Here is a 27,730-nt window from a genome sequence, read left to right on the forward strand (position 1 = left end):
TCATACAATTCACAAGAGCATAGCCCTTAATTTAACACACACAAATAATTTTCAATCAATATACAACATTCTTCTCCTTCTTTTTTTTTAACATATCAAAATATTTTGTGAAAATTCACTTATATGAGAACTTTTCTCGCATATTGTTATCGTAGATAACTGTCCAATGTCCTGTTCTCCGTTTTTTGTCACACAGTACATGACAATGTAGCACTTATTCTTCCAATACACCAATACGACACTTGGTTCACACGCAAATCGCAGATGTTAGTTTTATTTTGCCAGTTTCTTACAAAAATTAATCATCTTAATCTTATCTGAACAAATCTCACGTGAAATACTTCTTTAAATATATAATACTATAAATACCGACAATATCCCCTTCCTGATCTTTATAAGAATATGCACACTCCCCGATACGGTTCACAATAGTGAAATACCCCTGATACAAAAGAACTGATGACATCTTTCCCGCCTCTGCAGATGATTAAATGGAACTCTGAGTAGCACTCTGTCACTCAAACTGAATCAATTTTGCCCTCATTAACTTACAAATCAATAAATCACATCCTCCTTGGCAACAATAATTAAAGGATCAATACCATGGCTACAAGATGGTTCAATTATTCCGTAATCCAGCATAATGTTTATTTGTTCTTAGACGTCACTAGCATTTTTAAGTTGAATGGGGTACTTACCTCCCACAAACGATGAATGGTCATGTACTACAAATTTATGTTCAAATACGTGTTCTTCCTCACTTACCACTAAATACATCTCGATGCTTACCTAACATCGAACCCAATTACTCCTCCTGTAATTCACCCAAATTACCTCACGTCACTGCCTCATACCGACTATCCCTCGGATACTGGTCGTACAGGCACGTAACACACCCAACAAAACATTTCCTCTCACTAGGAACAACTTCACTTACCTCTCATATATTTCAAAGAACACACGTCTCCAACACACTTACCTCAGACCATCATAATTAATACGCACTTCTTTGCTAGTTATATCCCAGAACAAACACACACTACCTAAATCAAAGTCTATTCTACTTCCATGATTTGCAACCAAGTCAGCCCCTAAAATAACCGAATACACAAGCTGTGGTACAACAAGGCATAGTTGAAACTTACATATATCTTCAATTGACTGGTACCGCTATCTTATTTACTCACTATGACTTACCCAACGGCTGTTAAAATATCTAATAGTACCTTCACTTACCTTCTTCATATCACAATTTCTATCGTCGGAGTCACTACCTCACTACTTATAGTATATTCTCAGCATTACAAGTACTTACGTCACTTACCAGAACACTTCTTACGTCTAACTTACTGCTACCATTAATTACATCATTATCTACGACTACGTCATTACTTAAATATCTCACTTAACATTACTTAGGTCACAATCACACTACTCTTAACTCTACTTTCACTACATAACTACTTATACTAAATACCAGTTCATCTACTGCCTTCAGCCTGTCTACTTAACTTACCCGATTCCCTGTGAATCTGAGATACTCTGGCTCGATAAAGACACCTTGATAACCTTCATATTATGACTATTATAATCCCTCTGATAACTCAAATCCGTACGCCTCCCATCTTCCGATTCTCTCTGATTACTCTTCTGACCTTCTCTCTCATAACTCAAATACATACGCCTCCCATCTTCCAATTCTCTCTGATTACTCTTCTGAACCTCTCTCTCATAACTCAGATTCATACGCCTCCCATCTTCCAATTCTCTCTGATTACTCTTCTGATCACTATCACCATCAACACAACTATTAATCCTCTGCGGATCATGATCACCCCCTCTCCTCTGATACACGGCTAACATTTTCCCCCTTCTCTCTACAATATTACTTTCCCTAGACATCATGCGCTCTCTCTCGCGCGCGCGCCCTTGCACACATTCTTTCCAAAGCCTATCAATGAACACTTTAAACTCTCCTAAATTAGACATATTATTCCAGTATACTCGAAACCATATTCTACTTTCACCGACAAAAACATTAGACAAAATCTCCAACACATATTCCCATTCAATAATATTATTCCTCAACTTACTTGCAAATCTTTCCTCAACTACTTTTACAAATTCTACAGAACTGAACTGTTCTCCAGAAAACTTGGTTAAATCACAATCCCTACTGAACAAACCACTCGCTATTACCACTTCTCTCGCCATCTCACCTGTACCTTCTTGCCGTATCACTTCCTGGCAACTCAAAATTTCTTCTTCTTCTTCTGCTTCCGCTGCTCTCTCAGAATTATCTTCCACTATTCTCACGTCTTCCTGCAATTCTTCCTCTCTCTCTCTCACCTGCTGTGATAGCATTTCCTGTTCGTTCCGTAGTTCAGTGACCTCCACAAGTTTGCTTTCAATTTGCTCATTTCTACTAATCTGTTCCCCCATCTCTTCCCCAATTACATTGCAAATCTTGTCCAATCTTTTCTCGACTACCTCATGAATTTCTTTCCGGTTACTAGAACTTTTATCACTTAATTCTACGATATTCTCTGTACCAGTTCCTTTATCATGCTTAATTTGAGTATGAAAATCGCTCCGATTCAACTCCATTTCACCTCTAAGGTCAACACACTCTTTATTTACCTTATTTTCTAACTTAGATATTTGACTAGTTACCTCTACTATCTTAGTATCTATTTTATAATTTAGTGATTCACTTAGAGCATCTATTTTCTCATTGGTCACATTAAAATTTTCTTTATTACTGCCAATTAATTCTTCCATTTGTTTCTTATTATTTTCATTACTAATACCAATCATTTCTTCCATTTTATTACTTATCTCTTTCTTACTATTTTCACTACTCGTATCAATCTTTTCCTCCATACGTTTCTGAATATTTCCACTACTAGTATCAATCTTTTCCTCCATATGTTCCATATGTTTCTTGAGCCCGGTCATTTCGGCCATGAACAAATTAAAAAAATCTTGGTTCATTCCCCCCGCGATTTCGTTTTGAGTTTCAGTGTGCTTCTCAATTTCTGCACTTTTCTGAATTACCTCAGAAGTTTCCATTGTATTCACCTGTTCCCTACTCTGAATTTCACCTTGGATGTCCGCAGAAGCAATGACCTCGTCCTCACATGACTTGTTATTGTCTTCCTTGTCCATCTTTGGTTCGCTAGTGATAGTACGCGATCTCAAATTAATTTCCCTCTTCAAATCCCTTGACATATCCCCAAAATACAAATATATATCACAAAATTACACTCTTGACATTTACCGGTAATAATTTCCGTTGGTTTAAATGCGCACACTCCTCCCAAAATGAACCTATAATATGCTGTCATTCAGAACAAATTCTGAATTTATTCGAGTCCCACGTTGCGTCGACACATTGTAAGAAGTTCCTAACTCACTTACTATGTTTACAAACATATACATTATATATAAAACTGCCTTTATATTGCAAAATCTAAATATCTGCATTTAAAATGGAAAATCTGAAAATTAACATTCATTAAATAAAATACACACTCGTCGAACCTGGTACTCACACTTACTAGTTACCTGCTTACTTACACATACGTTATTTGAAGGGCGCCAGCTGTCACTCGGTACAGCAATAATAGAATGAGACTCTTGACTATCTCTAGGGAGTGGGGTAATAAGCTTACTTTTGACAACATACCATATAAGTTCTGGGAAAAGGAGACTGGCGTTCGGTTTCCCCATTAATTTTGAGGTTAAGATATTTTACTTTCAATGAAATGAAACTATGAATTCGTTTGATAGAACAATATATATTCTTTAAATAATATATCAAAAAATGGTGAGTCTTGTTGCGATAAAACAGATGAGAATATGAAATTATGACATTGCAACTGAAAGAAACTAGGCATGAATTTGAATTCTACTTGACCGGACATTTAACAATTTATACGAAATATTTCCCTCACTGATTCACTTGACTGTACCTTCAACACTTTGAGTGTAATTACGACGTAATCCATTGCTCTGGTGTTTACTGTAGATGTGTCACGCCTAACGTGGTGATACATCCTCGCGACTGCTTCTTCTCCATATCATCTGACTTCTTTGTAAGTCAATATGGTATGACCTCTTGGCAGGTCCAGGGTTGCCCTCTCTGACTCCTTGGTAAGCCTTGCGTCCGCGTCTTCCACTAAGTGACGGACCAACCATTTGGTCTCACTCTCTCAATGACCAATAATGGCTCACTGAGTCTTCACCATCTCTCGTTCACACTGGTTGACGGACCAACTAAGGCCTCTTGATCTAGTAGACTACTTCACTGTACTGCATCCGTATAAGTAATGACTGACGCTACAATATGGAGCTACCTTATATAGACGTTGGTTGACACAACTACGTAATCTCCAGAAATAACAATGACATACTCCCACCTACGCGACAGATATTACACACAGTGGTGAAATAGCCCCGCGGCGACAAGTCCGTGCGCGCATTGCTAAATAAATACGATGACGTAGCCATGGCTTGGCGATGACTTGGCAGAATCTCCACTAATCCTGCACAATGTCCCAACGTCACATCTAATCTCTGATATATACAACAATTCTCACTGTACAGGTGTTTAATGATTATCTACACATACGTATATATGCGTACATCTAAGTGCAATCTTGCAAGCAACAGGCAATTGCAAAATTGAATAAAACGGATAATTACAATAATAGTAACAATATCACAGATAAAATAATAATAATAATAATAATAATAATACAGATAAAATCATACAATAATAAAAATACAGATATCATCTTGTAACGGGATTTGAACCGTTACAGTATGCATAGTCGGAGAATGAGCCATTACAATCTAGGCTATAAATATATTTATTCACGCTGAGTGAAATGGTAGTTTAGGGGAAGGCCTAAAATTTAATTCTCAAATATTTATATTATTAGTGGTCGTATCGATAAATACTACATAACCAAAGTTATATAGACTTAAATTTCCTACCTTTATGTCTTATACATTTTTATCGTACCGGCTATGATAACACAGATTTTCATGAAATTGTGATTTTGTTGCTAAGTTCATATCAAAGCCGAGCCACGAGAAAATGGGTTAACAGCATTTAATGAAAATCGGTATATAGAGTCGCGGAATAAGAAACAACAGTCTAAGCTATAAAATGTATTTTTTAAATACCCATGTTATTGGTCCTAACGAAAAGTATTACACAACAAAAGTTATAGAGAATACAATTTCCGATCATTTATTTTTCATTCAGTTTTACCGTACCGACTATGGTAAGAGTGGTATTGCAGAGTCGGAAGAAAACTAATTGCGAAGGCCTACAATATCGAAAGCGTATAACACTGAGAAGCAATAACATTACATTGACCATTGTTTGGTGTGATGTTCTTTGTCTCTTATGCTGCCTCTCTCAACTCCGATAGACGGGATTACCGCTGCGTACCGAGTATAACATTTTGACTGAATATTGGCGGGAAATAGCTGGGGGGTTTGAAAACTTTCTTCTTTAGCATGCCATTCCTCTGGTTCATACATTTCCTGATACAGCTGGTCCGTAACACACTGGTTCATCATAGTATTCCAGCTATTCGATCCCTACTCTGACTTGCTGTTTTGAATGAGCGGTGTGTATACTTAAGGCAGAGGATCACTTAGTAGTATCAGTAGTAGTAGTAGTAGTAGTAGTAGTAGTAGTAGTAGTAGTAGTAGTATGACCTGGTCTAGAATAACAATTTAGCCCTATTCCAAATTATAACACTACATTTCACTAAATAACTCAAAATTTGCCTCCAGGTCAGATAGATTTTTCCGCCGCCAGTGTAGTGAACTAAGATTTTCCGACTCATCGCGTGCTCCTAGAAAACAATTAGTAAAAGGGCATAGTTTTTGCCCTGGGAGTCTCCACTATTCGAACCCCTCTCCGCCGAAAAAAGACTAAGAGTGTTCATGGATCACGGCTGTCTGTGGCTTTGATCATTTCAGCTCTGGAATTTTGGACTGTTAAATCGTTAAAAGTGAGAAAATGTGTGGTTCTTCATTTGAAAGATTTTCATAAGAAAGGATTGGATTTAATAGGGCCATTCCTACTGACGTCATTGTGATGACGTATATTCATTTCAGTTCAGAAAATCGCTAAGGCAGTCTTTCTGAGGATGTAAAAATGCAGATGGAGAGTGTCTACCATTATAATGAAAACTCCCCAAACTGATTGTGACTGATGGTAGGAAAGCGGGCCTACCATTACAATGAAAATTCCCTCAGTCTTCATATGAGAAAAGACGTTTGGTGACTTCCCTGTCGCGTTTCTAGGGTAACGTTAAGGGCTATGCAATTTAATACAATCTTGCTCACAACGCGTACACTACCTAGCCTAGAATTCTGTATACAGTGTAAAATTCCGTAGCGAAGCACGGGTACATCAGCTAGTAAATATATATAAAATAACTTGTCCTGACTGACTGACTGACTGACTGACTGACTGACTGACTGACTGACTGACTGACTGACTGACTGACTGACTGACTGACTGACTGACTGACTGACTGACTGACTGACTGATTAATCATCGCCGAGCCAAAACTACTGGATATAAAGAAATGAAATTTTGGGGATATATTCACATTAAGATGTAGGTGCTCGCTAAGAGAGGATTTTTGGATATTCCGTCGCTAAGGGGTGAAAAGGGGGGTGAAATTTTAAAATGAGTGTATATATCTCAAAACTTTAAAAGTTTACAGATGTAAAAATTGGTATTTAGAATCTTCTTTAAAAATAAGGAAACACGTATTTTTTTTCAGAAAATACCAATAGGAGGGGTGAAAAAGGGTGAAGAAGGGGTTCAATGCCTTTAATCAGGATACCGGTACTTATATCTCAGAAACTGAAGATATTACAGACCTGAAAATTGGAACTTTTGATCTCTTTTAAAAATAAAGAAACACGTATTTTTTTGTTTGGGGGAAATCCAATTAATGGGAGGGTGAAAAGGGGGTGAATTTTTAAAATGGGTGCATCTATATCTCAAAACTCTTAAAGTTTACAGATGTAAAAATTGGTACTTAGAATCTTCATTAAAAACAAAGAAACACGTATTTTTTTGTTTTCGGAAAATCCCAATAGGAGGGGTGAAAAGGGGTGAAAACGTGGTTGAATGACTTTCATGAGGATACTTATATCTCAGAAACTGAAGATATTACAGACCTGAACATTGGTGTTTGGGATCTCCTTTAAAAATAAAGAAACACGTATTTTTTTGTTTTTGGAAAATCCAATTAATGGGGGTTGAAGAGGGGGCGAATTTTTAAAATTAGTGTATCTATATCTCAAAACATTTATAGATGAAAAAATTGGTATTTTGAATCTCCTTTAAAAAATGAAGAAACACGTATTTTTTGTGTTTGGAAAATCCCAATAGGAAAGGTGGGAAAGGGTGAAAAATGGGTTGAATGCCTTTAATGAGGCTACTTATATTTTAGAACCTGAAGATATTACAGACCTGAAAATATGTATTTGGGATCTACTTTAAAAATAAAGAAACACGTTTTTGTTTTTGGAAAATCCAATTAATGAAGGGTGAAAAGGGAGTGAATTTTTAAAATGAGTGTACCTATATCTCAAAACTTTTAAAGTTTATAGGTGTAAAAATTTGTATTTAGAATCTCCTTTAAAAATAAAGAAACACGTATTTTTTATTTTTGGTACATCTCAACAGGAAGGGTGGAAAAGGGTGAAAAAGGGATTGAATGCCTTTAATGAGGCTACTTATATTTCAGAACCTGAAGATATTACAGACGTGAAAATTGGTACTTGGGATCTACTTTAAAAATAAAGAAACAGGTACTTTTTCGTTTTTGGATAATCCAAATGATGGGGGTTGAAAAGGGGGGCGAATTTTTAAAATGAGTGTGCCTACATCTTAAAACTTTAAAAGTTTACAGATGTAAAAATTGGTATTTAGAATCTCCTTTAAAAATAAAGGAACACGTATTTTTTTTGTTTTCTGTAAATCCCAATAGTAAGGGTGTAAAAGGGTGAATGATGGGTTGAATGCCTTTAATGAGGATACATATATTTCAGAAACTGAAGATATTACAGAACTGAAAATTTGTATATGGGATCTCTTTTAAAAATAAAGAAACAAGTATTTTTTGTTTTGGAAAATCCAATTAATGGCGGTTAAACAGGAGTGACAAAGTGGGGTGAATTTTTTGAAAGACTATATCTACAGAATATCTGAGAAACGTAAAATATTACAGACATAAAAAGTGGGTATTTGGAATCTCCTGTAAATGTAAAGAAACATAGGTGATTTGTTTTTGGAAACTCCACTTAATGGGAACTAAAAAGGTGAAATTTCAAAATGAGAATATCTACAGTATATCTAAAAAAACTTAACAAGTTACAGAAGTGAAAAATGGTATTTTTTATCTTTATTTAAACTAAAGAAACGTGTATTTTTAGTTTTCGGAATTACCACTTGGGTGGAGGGGGGGGGGACGGTAAAAGTGACTGAAAATGGTGTTGAATTCTTTTAATTAGGCTACTGATATCTCAAAAATGAAGACGTTACAGACGTGAAATTTGATATTTGGAATCTGCTTTAAAAGTAAAGAAAGACGTATTCTCGGAAAATAGAGTGAAGGGGGGGGGGGTGAAAGAATTGAAAATTAATTGACTGAATTGTATGAGAATACGTACATCTAATAAAAACTAAAGTTGTTACAGACGTGAGAATCGGTATTTGGATCTCCTTTAAAAACAAAGAAGAACGCGTTTTGGGGGGGGGGGTACTTCTTGGGGGGGGGGGAGTGAAAAGGAGTTGAATTCCTTTCATGAGGACACATAAATCAAAAACTAAAGAAGTTAGAATCGTGATAATTGGTATTTAGAAGATCCTTTACTATTAAAGAAACAAGTATTTTTTGCCGGAAAATTCACTTAGGGCGGACAAGTGTGAAAGGAAGTGAAAAAAGTGAAATATTTTTGTGAGGATACTTATTTCTCAAAACTGAAGGTAATGGACGTGAACACTGGTGTTTGGAATTTCCTTTAAACATAAAGAAACACGCCTTCTTTTATTTTTTTTGGGGGGGGGGTAAATAAAGTTAACGGCGGTGGGGTGTAAAAGGAGGTGAGACCAATTGATTTTACTGTTCATAATGTACTTATAAGGAGCCTCCGTTGCTCAGGCGGCAGCGCGCCGCCTCTCACAGCTGAGTTCCGTGGTTCAAATCCCGGTCACTCTATGTGACATTCGTGCTAGACAAAACGGTGGTGGGACAGGGTTTTCTCCGGATACTCCGGTTTTCGCTGTCATCATTCCTTCCAGCAACACTGTCCAATAATTCATTTCATTTGTCATTCATCGATCATTGCCCCAGAGGAGTACTTCGGCAGCCGGCATAATTCCTATTGTTGCCGCTAGATGGGGCTTTATTCATTCCATTCCTGACCTTGTCGAATGACTGGAAACAGGCTGTACATTTTCGATGTACTTATTCTGATCATAAACCGATCATTTTTAATCTTTCCTGGGGTTCGTTTTCAACAGCCATATTTTCCTTCGGAGAACGTTCTTAGATTACAGTAGATTCACCTGCCATATAAATAAAAATGTAAACATATTTGATATGAACGATAGGAATGAGATTGCCCGTCAAATTGTTCACCTCTATAATAAGGTCAATAATGCACGGAAGTATGTCATTCGTATCGCCAGAAATCCCGAACACTTGCCTACGCACGACAATGGTGCTGGTCACATTGTCAAAAATGACAATGGCAGCAGATGTAATTTACCGCCAAGTAGCGGTCTTGCATTTTGCTGTGGGGTCCAGAATATCTAATAATATCTAATAATAATAATAATAATAATAATAATAATAATAATAATAATAATAATAATAATAATGTTCTGGACCTTCGTCAAATGTGCGGACCGCGCTGGAAACGGGTCCTGGGCGGGTAATGACTAAGAATGCAGTCCGGCCGCGGGTTCAGTACCGCCAAGGCACCCAAGACGACACTACGCCGGATCTCCTGAAGGATTTGATCCAAATTCAAAATGCTTATAGAAAAATATGGCAAAGATTTAGAGAGCCAACTGACCGGGTAGAATACCTGGACCTAGCCCGGGAAGTTCGAAATCGATTGCTGGAAAAAAGATTGAAAATGGGAGGAACGTTCCCGTAATCTATCAGAAAAAAAGTCAGATCGCGAATTTTGGCGGAACCTCGCAGAAAACGAGTCAGATCGCGAATTTCGGTGGATTATATATCTAAAACAATAAGCATTCAATTATAAATTTCAGTATAATAGCGTAGCGAAGCACGGGTATCTTGCTAGTTAAACAATAAAAAGCACCTTTCCTTCCGTTTACATAAACAACTAATTCTTCTCACGTTATATAACCTTCATACGTCACAAAAAAGAGCACATTATTTACACGATACATCTTCCCTCTCTTTCCGGCCTCTTGCAGCACTCATTTTTACCCTCTTTTGGTATATTTACTGGGTACCACAGAATGGGCTAAGTCAGCAGGCTTCATGTACTGCCTTCCAGATACCTGCGTCCACCACGAGATCCAGATGCGCCTCTCAGATGAAAGTGTCTCCATAGGTATGTAGTCTTTGATGCACAGCTCCATTGTCTGGTACTCTAATGCACGGAGGCACAAAATAGAAGTTCTCTCAGACTGATGAATTTCGCTGGAAGCAAGTCATACAATTTCGCCAACATAATATATTGTTCTCTCTCACTGAATGACTCGTATGGCTGATCCAAGTCGGGTTGATTACCAACCTCAGTAATTTAAATGTTGATGTCCAAGTAGTATAGTAACTGACTAAGCAGTCAGCAAGTAAGCCCGTATACTGAATGTTTGAATGCACAATATTGGCTCTCGAATCACGACTGTGGAATGTCTAAAGTTGACTGCTTACCGCCGAAATAATTAACGTTGCCAGGTCTCAAACCACTCCACGCCAGTCCGTACAAATGTTGTCCGCCACAGCGTACGCTGGAAAGCCTCCACACCATGCTCTTGAGTCTATCCTCTCTCTGTCTGGTTGTGGACTTCTTTTAATTCATGCGTTTATCCACAGAGTAGCAAATTTTCCGTTTCAAAACATACATTGCACAGAGATTTCACAATAACATAATCCTTTAGGATATATTTGCATTACTCTATCTGTCCGATCCTAGCTGTTATTATCAATACACTTCATTAATTCAGCATATACATAATTTGCCAATTTACAGTAAAATCCATATGAAATATGATTCATTGTGGCTTCTATTTTATCAGTTCATTGTCACGTGCCAAGGGGCATTTAAAGTACTGTAGATTATTGTCATAGAACGTTACCTTATCGACGCAGCGTACGAAGTTCTCAGCACAACTAATAGAACCGTAGTGAGGAAATTAACACATTTTCTTTATTGCAGTAAATTACTGATTGATGACCTGACTGATTGACTGTTTCATAATAACTTCCCACCTGGGAAGGAAGTTCCACTAATGGAAGATGAAGACACATTTATGTCGTTAAGTTTGCTTCTTGCTCCTTTGTTCCTCATCATTGCCATGGAACGTGCAAATATGTCACCTAGAACAGAGTTTCACAATGTGAAAATACATCACTTTTAAGAATTGTAAAGCATAGCTCAGTAAAACTAATTTGCATCGATGTCCAGGCTTTGCAAAAATAAGATGCAGGTGCTGGTTGCACAAGAGTCCTTTCTTTCCCTCCTTCATGAAAAAAACAATGTCTGATATCATCTGAATATGTATGAATCACACATAATAATGTACAACGAACAAAAAGTTGTTTATCCCATGTCTTATTACCGTAATAACGAGCTTACTTATCAACAACTACTACTACTTAGTACTTCGTTCGTAATCTCTTTACCCTGCAGGGTTGGTTTTTCCCTCGGACTCAACGAGGGATCCCACCTTTACAGCCTCAAGGGCAGTGTCCTGGAGCTTCAGACTCTGGGTCGGGGGTACAACTGGGAAGAATGACCAGTACCTCACCCAGGCGCCCTCACCTCCTATGCTGAACAGGGGCCTTGGTGGGGCATGGGAAGATTGGAAGGGATAGACAAGGAAGAGGGAAGGAAGCGGCCGTGGCCTTATGTTAGGTACCTTCCCGGCATTTGCCTGGAGGAGAAGTGGGAAACCACGGAAAACCACTTCCAGGATGGCTGAGGTGGGAATCGAACCCACCTCTACTGTTGACCTCCCGAAGCTGAGTGGGCCCCGTTCCAGCCCTCGTACAACTTTTCAAATTTCGTGGCAGAGCCGGGAACCGAACCCGGGCCTCCGGGGGTGGCAGCTAATCACACTAACCACTACGCCACAGAGGCGGACTACTTCGTACTCACGTCTTCAAAATGACACCGATAATGGATTAATCATATTTTAACTTCTGTTGCTTTTGTAAGAGGTAGGATGCGCGTTTCTGATGTGAAGATGGAATTATTGAGTGGGATTACTAGTTGCTGTTGCATTGACTTTACTCATAGGACCACTTCCTACTGACTTCTAATGTCTTACTCGGTACAGTACTAGGTTTCGAGTGGGGAGCCTGACATATCCCATACGGTTACATACTGATCAGGTGACTTTTCAATTGCCCTCACAATTTATTAAATGAACAACTTGTCAATAAATTTGAGCTTTTATTATGTTAGGTAAGTGACAATCAGTATTGAGATCAATGTTTATGGTGAATGTTAGAACTTTAACTCGACATAAAATCGTACAAGTTCACTCTTTTACTGGCAAAGTGTAGATTAACGTCAGTGAATTAACTAATCAAGAAATCTCTATGACAATGTACCTCATCCGCCACGCATTGAATACTGATCAATCCAATCTATAGTAGTCTGCCTCTGTGGTGTAGTGGTTAGCGTGATTAGCTGCCACCCCCGGAGGTCCGGGTTCGATTCCCGGCTCTGCCACGAAATTTGAAAAGTGATACGAGGGCTGGAACAGGGTCCACTCAGCCTCGGGAGGTCAACTGAGTAGCGGTGAGTTCGATTCCCACCTCAGCCATCCTGAAAGTGTTGTTCTGTGGTTTCCCACTTCTCCTCCAGGCAAATGCAGGGTTGGTACCTAACTTAAGGCCACGGCCGCTTCCTTCCCTCTTCCCCGTCTATCCCTTCCAATAATCCCATCCCCCACCAAGGCCACTGTTCAGCATAGCAGGTGAGGCCGCCTGGGCGAGGTACTGGTCATCCTCCCCAGTTATATCCCCCGGCCCAAAGTGTCACACTCCAGGACACTGCCCTTGAGACGGTAGAGGAGGGATCCCTCGCTGAGTCCGAGGGAAAAGCCAACCCTGAAGGGTAAACAGATTAAGAAGAAGAAGACAATTTATAGTTCGTGTCACTTTCAACCAGTCACAGTCGGCTATCACTGAAATGTTACCGGAATGAGATTATCACGCCTGACAGGCAACTGTTTCGAAATTATCGAAGGTGATCCGCAATTGTTTCCCATTTGTAACCGTATGTGTAGTATTTGCAAGGCATTGGATAAATCAAATATGGCGGTAATTACAAAGAGATTAACAGAAAGAACCAATTCAATTACATAATATTATATAAAATGAAATCAAACCAAACCCCACGACGAAACCGACCCGAAGGGCCAAGGCCTACCAAGAGACCGCTGCTCAGTTCGAAGTCCTGCAGATTATGAGGTGTCGTGTGGTCAGCACGATGAATGCTCTCGGGTCTTATTCTTGACGTTCTAGCCTGGGGCCGCTATCTCACCGTCAGATAGAAATTACGTATGTTATTTTCGTTTTAAGAATATTGTTTACTAATCATTTAATTCTGTAAATAATCTTTAACACATACAGCTCGTTTTATCTTGTTCAGCCGGGCTGAATGGCTCAGACGGTTGAGGCGCTGGCCTTTTATCCTAACTTGGCAGGTTCGATCCTGGCTCAGTCCGGTGTTATTTGAAGGTGCTCAAATACGTCAGCCTCGTGTCACTAGCTTCACTGGCACGTAAAAGAACTCCTGCGGGACTAAATTCCGGCACCTCGGCGTCTCCAAAAACCGTAAAAGTAATAATAATAATAATAATAATAATAATAATAATAATAATAATTCAAATAGTTTCACGAGCGGAAGACGAAGTATATTCGTTATTTTACCATTTATAATGTGCACCTTCATTTTGATCGTGCTGTACTGTACCGTACCCAGGGGTTAATACCCTCTAGGACGATGCCTCTATTCCTGTACGAACATCCGACTAACTCAGGGTTGGGCAGAGAGTGGGTTGGTCGTCATTGGGTCAGGTTAAAAGTCGAAGTTCTACACTTAAATATAAGTAAATGACAGGAAAATGGAGGTATAACTCGAATGAGAAACAATAATATGGGGTAGGATGAGTTTATTCACAAATATCCCCGAATCATACTACTCGAAAATCAAGCAAATCAAAAAAATCAAATCATAAAATGTCATTACAAAAATCTCAAAATTAAAGAAAGAAATGGACATGAAAAACGTTAATTGATCAAAGAATCAAATGTGAACTGAAGTATCAAGCACAACAATGAATACTTGAATACTTTTGGAAATAATCTTCTTCTTATAGTCCATTGTTTATGTAATAAGATAACAGATGTACGCATACTGTGATACGTATTTATTTCGGATGGAGTGACACTAGAAATTATCACATTGATACGGCTTACGAATTTAATTAGATTTAGAGTCGTCGCGAGATTAAACGTTAAAGGAAAAATTACAATATAAGAGAAAGTTACGATGAAAAGAAAAACCAAGATTCAATGGGACATGATATGAATTATGAAAAATACTAGTGGCATTTCCCTACGCTATATTTACAATGAACAAAAAATGAGCAAAATATCGCATCTATTTACATCGGATAAAGAGAAAAGTCTTACATACTACACAGATTCTACGTGAATCGCGGTTCACCGCAAAGGATCTAGTGAGAACTAGATTGACCATCGATAATACTCAGCACTCGGGCTGTTCCCATTTAACAACAAGACAACATATTCAAACAACATGAAACATCATAAAACAACATCCTGCAAGAGAAAAACATATAATTATCGATGATATTCATGTGGAAAGCAATGGGCAACATTGCCTTCTTCTGCTTCATTTGCGCACTCAACAGCGCGATCATCCGTCATGTATTTCCTGGTGTGCTGTGAGCTGAAAGGAAATGTTGAAACTCAACACTGTACTAAGGCTTGGATTCTGTCCGCCAAGATTGTAACACGGAAATACCATCTCATTCACGCCGTCTAAGTAAACACGGCCAATATATCAACTTGCAATACGATATCATCTTTCATCGACTACACGGAAACTCGCGTATAATCGTATTACTTCCTAGCATGCTTTGACAATTTAACACACATAAGACTCATTGGTCTGGAATCAATTCCGTCAATTCTAATAATTAATATTCTCTCAGAAGACAATAGCAGGTACATATCCACTGTCCATTATTCTTTCACTTGTCAGGCATGCAGTCGGCCTGCATAATCACTTTATAACTCCGCATGCATTATAATGTCTTATATCTCTTACAAATCACATCAGCCTTTTACACTATGAAACCAGGTTCGTTTCCTGTGCAAATCATTGGGCAGAATACAGATTCCAACCTAAATTCGAAGATCCTATTCTTTCAACGTTGTTATGCAGCTCCTTACGTACAGCTTCTGAAATGCCATGCGTCATGAAATTAACTGTTACTAACTCTCTGAATAATCAAAATAAAATAACGTAGAAAGTGTTTATGAAATTGGATGAACTTGTCAATCTAATCCTCCTAGAACTAATATACATGGAAAAATCGGAATAATACTAAACTAAATTACCATGCATGAATTCACAACAACTAATCCTAACAATTCCCTCATTATCCCATCTAGCTAGTCATAAATGAAAATAAAAATATAGAGAACGTGCATTTCTCTCTTATCCATATATACAACAATATAAAAGTGAAATAGACACATGCCGTCAAGCTTACTTTACGTTACATAAAATCATTATTCTAAACTGCACTAGTATTTTATCATAACCCATATAGCATTCCATAATTAACACATGCGCCTTATCTTGGACGACTCTCTGGATACACGGGAGCGGCTCACATCCCCGCCTCATTGGGTGTCTACTCCATGTCGATCACAGCTTCAACACATAGAAATACACTTTCTTCTTCCATAGGCGAAGCCATCTTCTTGCTGAAAGTTATTGAACACTGTAACACAGAAGGCTTTGGATGAATATCTCTTCACTGCTCAATTCGGCACGTGCCGAACAGCCCTTTCTTGGCTATAGAGTCAGCCAACACACTGACATATAAATAAACTGTAAGTTTTACACTTGAGGGTTTATGTACACAGTTATTGAGAGCGGCACGCGCTACGTATCGAGAGTTCCTCGTGAAACGCGACCGACACGACAATATGAGACCACTGAACGTCTCTCCTCCACTTTCTACACTGCGGCTAATTATCACCGTCTATATATTGGTAGTGAACTTTGCGATAATATAATCTGCAATTAACTCTGCATCAGTTAATTTATTCAACTGCACGACTGAAACACTTTTTATTGATCTTATTAACCATACTCTGTTAATGATATATTCACGTGGCAACTTTTAAGTACAATTCTCGGAGCACACCGAACAACCTTCACATCACGTCAGTAACCGCGATCAGAGTTGCACTTCTTCACTATCCAAACTGCGCGATCAGAGTTGCACTCCTACACTCTCCAAACTGCCCCATCAGAGTGACGCTCTCCAGAGCTTGGGGTGCTAAGCAAGCGTGGGTAACGCCGTTGCAACTATGGGATTCCCGCATGTATAGACAAACCACCAATCAGAATGCTTGCCATTTATAATGACACAATATTAATTATAACATATCAATAAAACACAGTTCTAATAACATCAAATCTCTTCCTATAATTTGTATATCGTATTCCTGAATATTATTTCACTTATAGACCTGTGGAAATCCGCCAAATAACAGAATTTATCTCAAACAACTGTACACGTTGGTCAACCTGGGATTATGACTTCGCGCGATGTAGACTCCATGTTTGAAACATCCTCACGTTCTCATTGGCTGAATATTTCGCTTGGTCATCATCTTGTACACCTGCCGATGTGTCCCAACTCCTAGTGACGCTAAGCCATTCTCACGGTCCCGAGGAAGTATTGGGCAATATGCAGCGACTTGATGGCTCCATCGACTTCCGGTCTCAGCTAACCTGCGATTCCTTACTTTACCATATATGACTGCAATTTATATCAATAAAATTTACATATTATGTCAATTAATAATCCGTGTATCTCTTATGGGCCGGCACGGCTCAGTACTCGTGCTGTACTCGGGGACTTCCGCCGGTCACTTACAGTATGATGAAGAATACGTCTATAGTTTCGGAACCGTAGAGCTAGGCTGGCGAGCATTACAAAAATATGAGCATTTTAAAATCGAAGTAATTTCTAGGCAACACGCGATGGCAATGTTCAATGTTCAATATCTAAGATTAAGGTCCAAGGGTCTGACCTTGGTATGACGCCATCGGTTGATTTAGGTACTAAAATGACAGTGGCGCGCAGCTAAAATATTAGTGTAGCTCTGGACTCTGGCGTTGTAACACGTCAGTGAATTGACACTTGATCCATCACAGTGCGTTCTACAAATAGACTACACGGCGAAAATTGTATAGTAATGAACATTAGAGAAATTCTGCTTCGAAGAAGTGGGAAAATTTTTATTTCGCAAAATGGGAAGCTGTCCGTCTCTGTGGTGTAGTGGTTAGTGTGATTAGCTGCCACCACCGGATGGCGGGTTCGATTCCCGGCTCTGCTAAGAAATTTGAAAAGTGGTACGAGGGCTGAAACGGGGTCCACTCAGCCTCGGGAGGTCAACTGAGTAGAGGTGGATTCAATTCCCACCTCAGCCACCCTCAAAGTGGTTTTCCGTGGTTTCCCACTTCTCCTCCAGGAAAATACGGGGATGGTACCTAACTTAGGGCCACGGCCGCTTCCTTCCCTCTTCCTTGTCAATCTCTTCCAATCTTCCCCATAAGGTCCCTGTTCAGCATAGCATGTGAGGCCGCCTGGGTGAGGTACTGGTCCTCCTTCCCAGCTGTATCCCTCGACTCAAAGTCTCCACGCTCCAGGACACAGAGAGGTGGTAGAGGTGGGGACCCTCGCTGAGTCTGTGAGAAAAACCAACCCTGGAGGATAAACAGATTATGAAAGAAAATGAGAAGCTTATTGCCAAAAGGTACCAAACACAAAAAATTCAAAATTGGGATGATGGAAAACATACGTTGGTGTCAAGCTCCATAATGTGAAAGCAGACATCCGATTCAGGTAAAAATTCCTCAGCTGACCGGAAATTGAACGCGGGTCCTCCAGATAAAAGGCAGGAACGCTGTGTATGGTTAATTCCACTGGCTCGAGGACTCGGTATTTGGCTTCGTCTTAATACATTTCATATACACTACCAGTCACCGCAGAAACGCACAGCAGATACGGCATAAATCCAACCGGAACAGGGCGATGAAAATCAAGTTTGATGTCAATAAGTACCAGATTCCACGGAGCGAATTGGCCGAAACGTAAGGTATCTATCCAGCCAATGAGGAGCCATTTGCGGGGCACGTAACCAGCAGAAACAGAACAGTTCGTTTAATTTACATTGTTGTATTCGATGATTTCATTTAATATCATTTAACTACATTGTACCTTCACTAAAAATAATTTTATATTTAAATACAGGCACTTTTCTCATGATTGCAGTGAAATTTATCATCATCATCATCATCATCATCATCTGTTTACCCTCCAGGTTCGGCTTTTCCCTCGGACTCAGCGGGGGATCCCACCTCTACCGCCACAAGGGCAGTGTCCTGGAGCTTCAGACTCTTGGTCGGAGGATACAACTGGGGAGTATGACCAGTACCTCGCCCAGGCGGCCTCACCTGCTATGGTGAACAGGGGCCTTGTAGGGGGATGGGAAGATTGGAAGGGAGAGGCAAGGATGAGGGAAGGAAGCGGCCGTGGCCTTAAGTTAGGTACCATCCCGGCATTCGCCTGGAGGTGAAGTGGGAAACCACGGAAAACCACTTCGAGGATGGCTGAGGTGGGAATCGAACCCACCTCTACTCAGTTGACCTCCCGAGGCTGAGTGGACCCCGTTCCAGCCCTCGTACCACTTTTCAAATTTCGTGGCAGAGCGGGAATCGAACCCGGACCTCCGGGGGTGGCAGCTAATCACGCTAACCACTACACCACAGAGGCGGCAGTGAAATTTATGACCTTCAAATGGAGGTGAGCGTTATCAGCTATTTTTACCACATACCAGCCCTCCTGCCATTCTTAAATCTCTGGCAGTTCCGGCAATCAAACTTGCGGTCCCGAGGATGGCAGCTAATAGATCTAACCATTACGGTATACGGGCGGAGAGCTGAAACTTGAACAGAAGAACAGAAGGTTTGACCGTCACTTAGCTACAATTTTAGTAGAAATATTTCTAAAGAATTAGGAATAAACGTCAATATTGAAGTATCTCCTCTTTCCTTTGTCTTTCGCAAATGGCACGCTGTTTCATCGGCTCCTACTCAGATGTCACGACTGGCCTTGGTGATGTTGAAGTACGACGCTAAGGAGTCGACAGAACAAAAACAAGTTAATTAGGTGTTCCTCGCGCTACTGTACCTGGATTCCATAATCGCTCACAACAGACAAGCGCTGTCTCTCCATGCAGGAAAACAGCAGAGTTGTCAGGAACAGTATTTCTGACTCACGCAAGGGCAATATGCTCTTCATTTGCTAAGAAGTAAGAAAATCAGTACACAGTATTTAAAAAAAAAAAACAGTGCGCAACAGCTCCGAAGGTCCATGGCTTACCAAGCGACCGCTGCTCAACCCGAAGGTCTTCGCAACGAATCCTCTCGGCCGTTATTATTGGCGTTGTAGACCGGGGCCGCCATCTACCGTCAGATAGCTGCTCAACCATAATCCTGGAGGCTGAGTGGACCTCAAACCAGACCTCAGATTCAGGTAAAAATTCCTGACCCGACCGGAAATCGAACGCGGTCTTCCAGATAAAAGGCAGGCACGCTGTGTACAGTTAATTTCACTGGCTGGAGGACTGGGTATTTGTCTTCGTCTTAATGCATTTCATCTACACTACCAGTCACCACAAGAACACACAGTAGTGAACACTATAGTGACTGTATAGTGAATACATGGTTCCAAATAGGGTTAGCATCTAGAAGAGCATCCGAGCGTACAACTGAACCAAGCCACATCAAGTGCTGACCCCAATAAATTGCGGGGAAAAGGGCCAAGAAGAAGAAAAAATACTACCGTACTAACTCGAAATCGAAACCGCCAACTTGGGCTCAGAAAGTCAGCACTCTACCTACTGAGTCACTCAGCGCAACTTGTGTGGGTGTTTCTGATGTAACAGAGTTTGAACACATTTTTCATATTTCATTTTGCATCACTTGTTCACTTCCGTATGCAGAATATCTGTCTTTATGGCAAAAAACTCATGTCACCGAGCAGAAGAGCACATGTTTTAGAACCAAGATACAACGACGGAGCTACCTCTATGGCGTCAACTCGAAAGACTTGTACCAGGCCTGTTCGGAGGCCACACGCCATTATTATTATTATTACGACGAATCTAAAATTTACACTAGACGAAAACATAGACAAAACACATCTCCAAACGGTTCTTTGAACAAGCTCTAACTGAAAGATTATTCACTCAAGAAGAGAGACTTGTGTAAAATTGTGACCGGAAAATTCATTTTCCTTTTGTATGTCTAGGATATTAAAAAAGTACCCGGCTCCTTAGGTGAATGATCAGTACAACAGCCCTCGATTTATAGCGTCCCGGGTTCGATTCTCCTCTGGCTTGGGGACTGGGTGTTAGTGTTTGTTTTAATGCAAACCTCTTCATTTTCACCATAACTACCACACTACCAACCACCACTGAAACGGGGAAAATACATCCCTGAACGTAGATTTAGCATGAGGAAGGGCATCCGGCCATAAAACTCGACCAAGACCACTTATACGAAATAGATCGCACGAGGGACCCCACCTAATTATAGGTAAATGGTCGAAAGAAAATGAGAAGGAGAATCTTTGACAGGCAGAAAGTACAGCGGAGTGCGTGGGATTGATTGAAGACAATGAAGAGAAAGAAAAAAAGGAGAAATGCTAGTGGCTTAATTTTGCAAGTCTTTAATTCCCTAAATAAATAACATGAAAACATTTCCGTTTCCCTATCAGTTCTTAGAGGATGTTGAAATATGTGTTATTGTTGTTGGCGTTCAAGAAGAAAATCAAAATTACCTCTCGCAATTTACACTAATGTAAATGAATTGAGAATTTCCATGAACTCGCTGTGGTCTGCCTACGATGTGTTTAAGTTAAAAGCGATAAAGAACTTCCGTGGATAGCTGAGCCTTACAAGCAGACCAATTTGTTCCGGTTGGAATGGTAGTGAACGGTTTAAGTGAGAGAACATAAGGTGGGAGTGTCACGCGTCTCTTTTGGGAGTCGACCTACCCTAGCGGGCCCTTCTCGTCACCTGTTGACACTGCGACAAGGTCAGCCTCGCCTCTCTTTCACTCCAAATAACCTTGCCTCTCATGACCTGTTTCCTGTCTCCACTCTTCCTTTTGTTCTACGTCTTTCTTTTATTTCTGGGCTCTTTATTACCATTATTCTTCAGCCACTCTTACGCTCTCTTTTGTACCTCGCGGCTTTCAAAGACATTCTAATTTTTCATCTTCTCTTCATGTCCCTAGCATCCTTTTCTCAGCCTCTCATTCGTTCCACAACTAATTGCTCCAACTTCACAGGGTTTGTATTTTATTTATAGCCTAATATTTCAGCATTCAGTTTTTTACCTTTACATATGGTTGCATAATCCAAAAAATCCTAAACCAAGGAAAAAGTTTCTATATCACTCGTAAAATCCAGAGCACTGTACGTATCAGAAATACGGGGTATTGAAGAACCCTTGCTGGCGAGATGTAATGTTCACAGTGCGCTATGTCTTCTGGCATGGGCTAGAGCAATTTGTTACTTTCATTGACCTGTCTCAGTCTCATCCTTGGCTTTGACAATATGAAAGTGACAAAGTGACCGAGGTATGAGCGATGCTATGCAGCCAGTCCCTCTTATGACTGGTGTGAAAATATCGCCCGTAGGGTCGGTTGGTGCATGCATTTCAGTGGGCTTGGCGGACTGATATGCAATAGCAACTTCTGGCTCGGTGAGAAAAGCAACGGGAAACTACCTCACTCCTAATTTCCCTAGTATGCCTCTTCAGTGACACCTAGGCTGTCTATGATAGCCTTTGGTGGAACTGTGGAGGATCAGACCAGCCTTCGGGCTGAATGCCCAACAAACAAACAAACAAACAAACAAACAAACATACATACTTACATACAGTAAGAAACTACAGGCAATAGTAAGTTCTGCAAAATAATAATGGGTCTACCAGTATGTACAGCTAACAGTGGAGTCAGAAGTCTATGTGAATATATAGATATACAAGCTGATATAGCTAAAATGAAGTAACTATATATTGGTTAAGATTAAGGAGGATGTCCGCCTCTGTGGTGTAGTGGTTAGTGTGATTAACTGCCAACCCCCCGAAGGCCCGAGTTCGATTCCCGGCTTTTCATGAAATGTGAAAAGTGGTAGAGGGCAGGAACAGGGTCCACTCAGCCTCGGCAAGTCCGCTGAGTAGAGGTGTGCTTCGATTCTCACCTCAGTCATCCTTGGTGTGGTTTTCTGTGGTTTCCCACTTCATCTCCAGGTAAATGTCGGGATGGTACCTAATTGAAGGCATGCCAATTCCTTCCCTCTTCCTTGTCTATCCGTTCTCAATTTCCAATCCGCCCCCCCCCCAAGGGCCTATAGCAGGTGAGACCGCCTGGGCAAGGTTCTGGTCCTCCTTCCAGTTATATCCCCCGACTCAGTGTCTCGCGTTCCAGGACACTGTCCTTGAGCGGTAGAGGTGAAATCCCTCGCTGAATCCGAGGGAAAAACCAAGAAAGAAATATTAAAGAGGGGAAACGGAAGGGAAATTCAGCATACCAACATCAGATGAAACATCTACACGACGATTATTGGATAACCGAGATGAAAAGGATGCTACTGTAAATAGAATAGGAATGGGAAACTCCTGGTATAAAGAGATTCAGAACGAAGAAAAGAAATTGAGTAAGAAAGTAACTATTAGAGTGAAAGACATTGAGAAACAGATGATTATGTCAGAATGTAGGACCAATAGAACTGTCCATAAAGAAAGGACTTACGAACAGAGAAGTAAGAGGTATATTTTGGACGCTAATGGGTATCTATAAGGGTCTAAGAGTGAAAATTATGAAAATTGCTGTCTATTATGAGGAGAATAATGGAGGAGGCACATTTGTTGAGAAAGTGTAGGGAAACAGCCTCGCTTCTGATCAAATATCTGGGTAGTGATTGTAAAGCAAAAATAGAAAAAGAGAAAGAACTTTATACAATTATAAAATTGTTAAACAAAGAATGGGTCGCACCGAGTAGGACAGCAACATTTTTCGGGATAGTAGAAAATAAGTGGCAAAAGAGAATAAAATAAAGCAAGCATAAAGTCAGTTTTTAGTATTATGGTTGTATTGCTGTTTTCATTGTTATTTTCCTTAACTATGTGCTAAATTGCATGTGAATTTGCTTATGTTACACTAGCAAGATGCCCGTGGTTCACTACGGTTTTAAAATGAAAGTTATTTTTCAAAGTTTTACATTTGGAGAGTCTACTGTCGACTGAGCCTGTAGAATATATCCTTAGTTCGTACGTCAAACGGTTTGGGGGAACACGCATTTGAACCACGTACAGGAGAACTCGAATGTATTTTTAAGCCCTATCATATAACGTCTAAGATTTAAAAGTGATCAGCCTATGAAATTTAGATGTTGTACATCAAAAAGTGTCCGCCTCTGTGGTGTAGTGGTTAGCGTGATTAGCTGCCACCCCCGGAGGTCCGGGTTCGATTCCCGGCTCTGCCACGAAATTTGAAAAGTGGTACGAGGGCTGGAACGGGGTCCACTCAGCCTCGGGAGGTCAACTGAGTAGAGGTGGGTTCGATTCCCACCTCAGCCATCCTGGAAGTGGTTTTCCGTGGTTTCCCACTTCTCCTCCAGGCGAATGCCGGGATGGTACCTAACTTAAGGCCACGGCCGCTTCCTTCCCTCTTCCTTGCCTATCCCTTCCAATCTTCCCATCCCTCCACAAGGCCCCTGTTCAGCATAGCAGGTGAGGCCGCCTGGGCGAGGTACTGGTCATACTCCCCAGTTGTATCCCCCGACCAAGAGTCTGAAGCTCCAGGACACTGCCCTTGAGGCGGTAGAGGTGGGATCCCTCGCTAAGTCCGAGGGAAAAACCGAACCTGGAGGGTAAACAGATGATGATGATGATGACATCAAAAAGTAATGGGGAATGAAAGTTTTTTAGGTGGCGATTGTCTTAAAACATTTCTTAACATCTAGGACACAGAAGAACACCCTTCATGTAAAATGTTTAAGATCGTGCCTGAAGCGGTTTCGGAAGAATGGATATTCTGGTTTTGAGAGACAACTATCTCAACCCCTTAGGGGAGAAATATTTTGAAGTACAGTATATGGCATTCTACATCCAGGACATAAACAAAAAACCTTCTCCGGAAATTACAAATTTGTACGTCAAACGGTTTTATAGGGATGAATAATTTTGTTTGTGGAGTTACGCCATTTAGCGCCTTAGGTGTGGAATGTTAAAATATTTCCTATTTCACGCCTAGGATTAAAATTATATACCGTCATTTGGAATTTTGTCTACGTACGTTAAATAGTTTCGGAGGAAAGAATGAATAACTTATATCTGTTTTCAGATCTTAACTCCAATTTAACTCTCTGCGATGTTATATTTGTTTCATTGGCCGTGCGGTTAGAAGCGTGCAGCTGTGAGCTCGCATACGTGAGATAGTGGGTTCGAACCCCACTGTCGGCAGCCCTGAAAATGGTTCTCCGTGGTTTCCCATTTTCACACCAGGCGAATGCTGGGGCTGTACCTTAATTAAGGCCACGGCCGCTTCCTTCTCATTCCTAGGCCTGTCCTGTCCCATCGTCGCCATAAGACCTATCTGTGTCGGTACGACGTAAAACAAATAGCAAAAAAAATTAATTGTTACAAACACCTAGGATGGTATTTGAAATTTTAATTTTGTAATTCAAACGGTTTCATGGAAGTGCATATTTTTGTCATCATTCGTCATCCCCCAGGCGAAATCCCTTACGGGTGTATTGTTTGAAGACCACTTATTTAAAATTTAAGACATAGAATTTAGGATGTATAGAGAGTAGTACCTATCTCTTACAAAATTCGAGATGAAACCTCTTTTATTATTATTATTATTATTATTATTATTATTATTATTATTATTATTATTATTATTATTATTATTATTATTATTGTGGAAAGTGATAGCAATTTGAGAGGTTTAAATCTTGAAATATTCGACATTCAACGTCTGCAAGAATTCGTAGATACCATTAATTGTACACAGTCCTAAAAAATGTTCCTCCAGTTGTGTATTAAGTTCAAGATTATTTTCGTTTTATCAAATAACAATTTTGGCAATAAAAAGAAGAAGTCGGAAATTCGGTCGAGTTCCTTGGCTATGTGGAGACTTAGTTTTACAACTTCAACAAATTCTACATGATCCCAATCCTTATACATGAAATATTTTGAATTATATCCTATTTGACACCTGCCATATCTGAAGTTCTTGTAAAATTTCAAATTCTTACGTCAAACAGTTTGGAGGGATGAATAATTTTGTCATAAACCGTCACCCACCAGCCAAAATCTCTTAGAGGTGTATTGTTTTAAGACATTTTCTTATTCAAAATCTAAAATATATAGGAACAACCATCATATTAAATTTTAACCTTGTGTGTCAAATGGTTTCAGAGAAATGAATATTATGTCATCAGAACTCACCGCCTGTCAAAACCCCTAAACCCTTAATCGGGCGCGTAGCGGTCTAAACGACCGACCTCTAAAGGTTTTGGTTAAGGAATCCGTCTGAAAGTCAGTTATGCCCCCACTCCCCTCCTCCAGACTATCTCCCCTAAGGGATCATCTAGCCACCTGATAGAGTAGCCCCTCCTCAGACGCCCTGTAGACAGGAAGGTAGATGTTCGAGTCAGTCTGCGGTCTTTTACACCAATGGTCCATCAAGTAGTTCTTACATTAATGAAACCAAGACAGAGAGACCAATTATAAAGCGCGCCAAAACGAAGAGATACGTTTTTCTCAAACACTAACAGAGATACGAAGAGAAGTCATATAAATTGTTTTCTGGACGAATTTCAATTACACTTGATGAGCTCCAATGTTCAATAGGACTAATCGTTCGGGCAGCGCATTCAATTTTGAGAGTCCCAGGCGTACGTTTTTCTCTGACTTCCTTCACATTCCCTTTCGCTGCATGGTCCACTTAAATGATAGTGTATACGTTAACCGAAGGTACCACGCAAAAACTTTCCAAACTTCAGTTCCATCAGTCAAGTAGTTTTTACGTCCAGAAACACAGACCGGCAAAGATACAAATATTCAGAGTTATTATTGCGGGTATTTTTTCTTGTCACGGTTCTCGTAGGCACCGTTTGATATTCCGAGATAATACATGCCCTATGTTTACCGGAATTATATTATCTTTCTAATGGTAAAAGACATTTCAAAATCGGTCCAGTAGTTTTTAGATTACCAGTTGCTTACAAACAAACTCATATTCACTGTTTATCCATTTGTGGTCCGCCTCTGAGGTGTAGTCGTTAGCGTGATTAGCTGCCACCCCCGGAGGTCCGGGTTCGATTCCCGGCTCTGCCACGAAATTCGAAAAGTGGTACGAGGGCTGGAACAGGGTCCACTCAGCCTCGGGAGGTCAACTGAGTAGAGGTGGGTTCGATTCCCACCTCAGCCATCCTGGAAGTGGTTTTCCGTGGTTTCCCACTTCTCCTCCAGGCGAATGCCCGGATGGTACCTAACTTAAGGCCACGGCCGCTTCCTTCCCTCTTCCTTGCCTATCCCTTCCAATCTTCCCATCCCTACACAAGGCCCCTCTTCAGCATAGCAGGTGAGGCCGCCTGGGCGAGGTACTGGTCATACTCCCCAGTTGTATCCCCCAACCAAGAGTCTGAAGCTCCAGGACACTGCCCTCGCTAAGTCCGAGGGAAAAACCGAACCTGGAGGGTAAACAGATGATGATGATGATGATGATGATGATCTATTTGTGTAGATGTTATCTCGTAGACTTGATCTTCTGTGTATACGGGGCACGACATGACATATTTCTGGCGTCTTCTTATTATTATTATTCTTCTTCTTTTTAGCCTTGTCTCAAATACTTCGAATTGGCACTAGATGTGTATTTACAGTAGCTCAGTTTTGCAGTCTGATGCCTTTCCTGACGCCAAGCTTTTGCGTAATGATTTATTCACTATTGTGTATTTTTTTTGCTAGTTGCTTTACGTCGCACCGACACAGATAGGTCTTATGGCGACGATGGGACAGGGAAGGGCTAGGAGTGGGAAAGACGCGGC

Source organism: Anabrus simplex, chromosome 1 (genome assembly GCF_040414725.1).
Source record: "Anabrus simplex isolate iqAnaSimp1 chromosome 1, ASM4041472v1, whole genome shotgun sequence".
Taxonomy (NCBI): domain Eukaryota; kingdom Metazoa; phylum Arthropoda; class Insecta; order Orthoptera; family Tettigoniidae; genus Anabrus; species Anabrus simplex.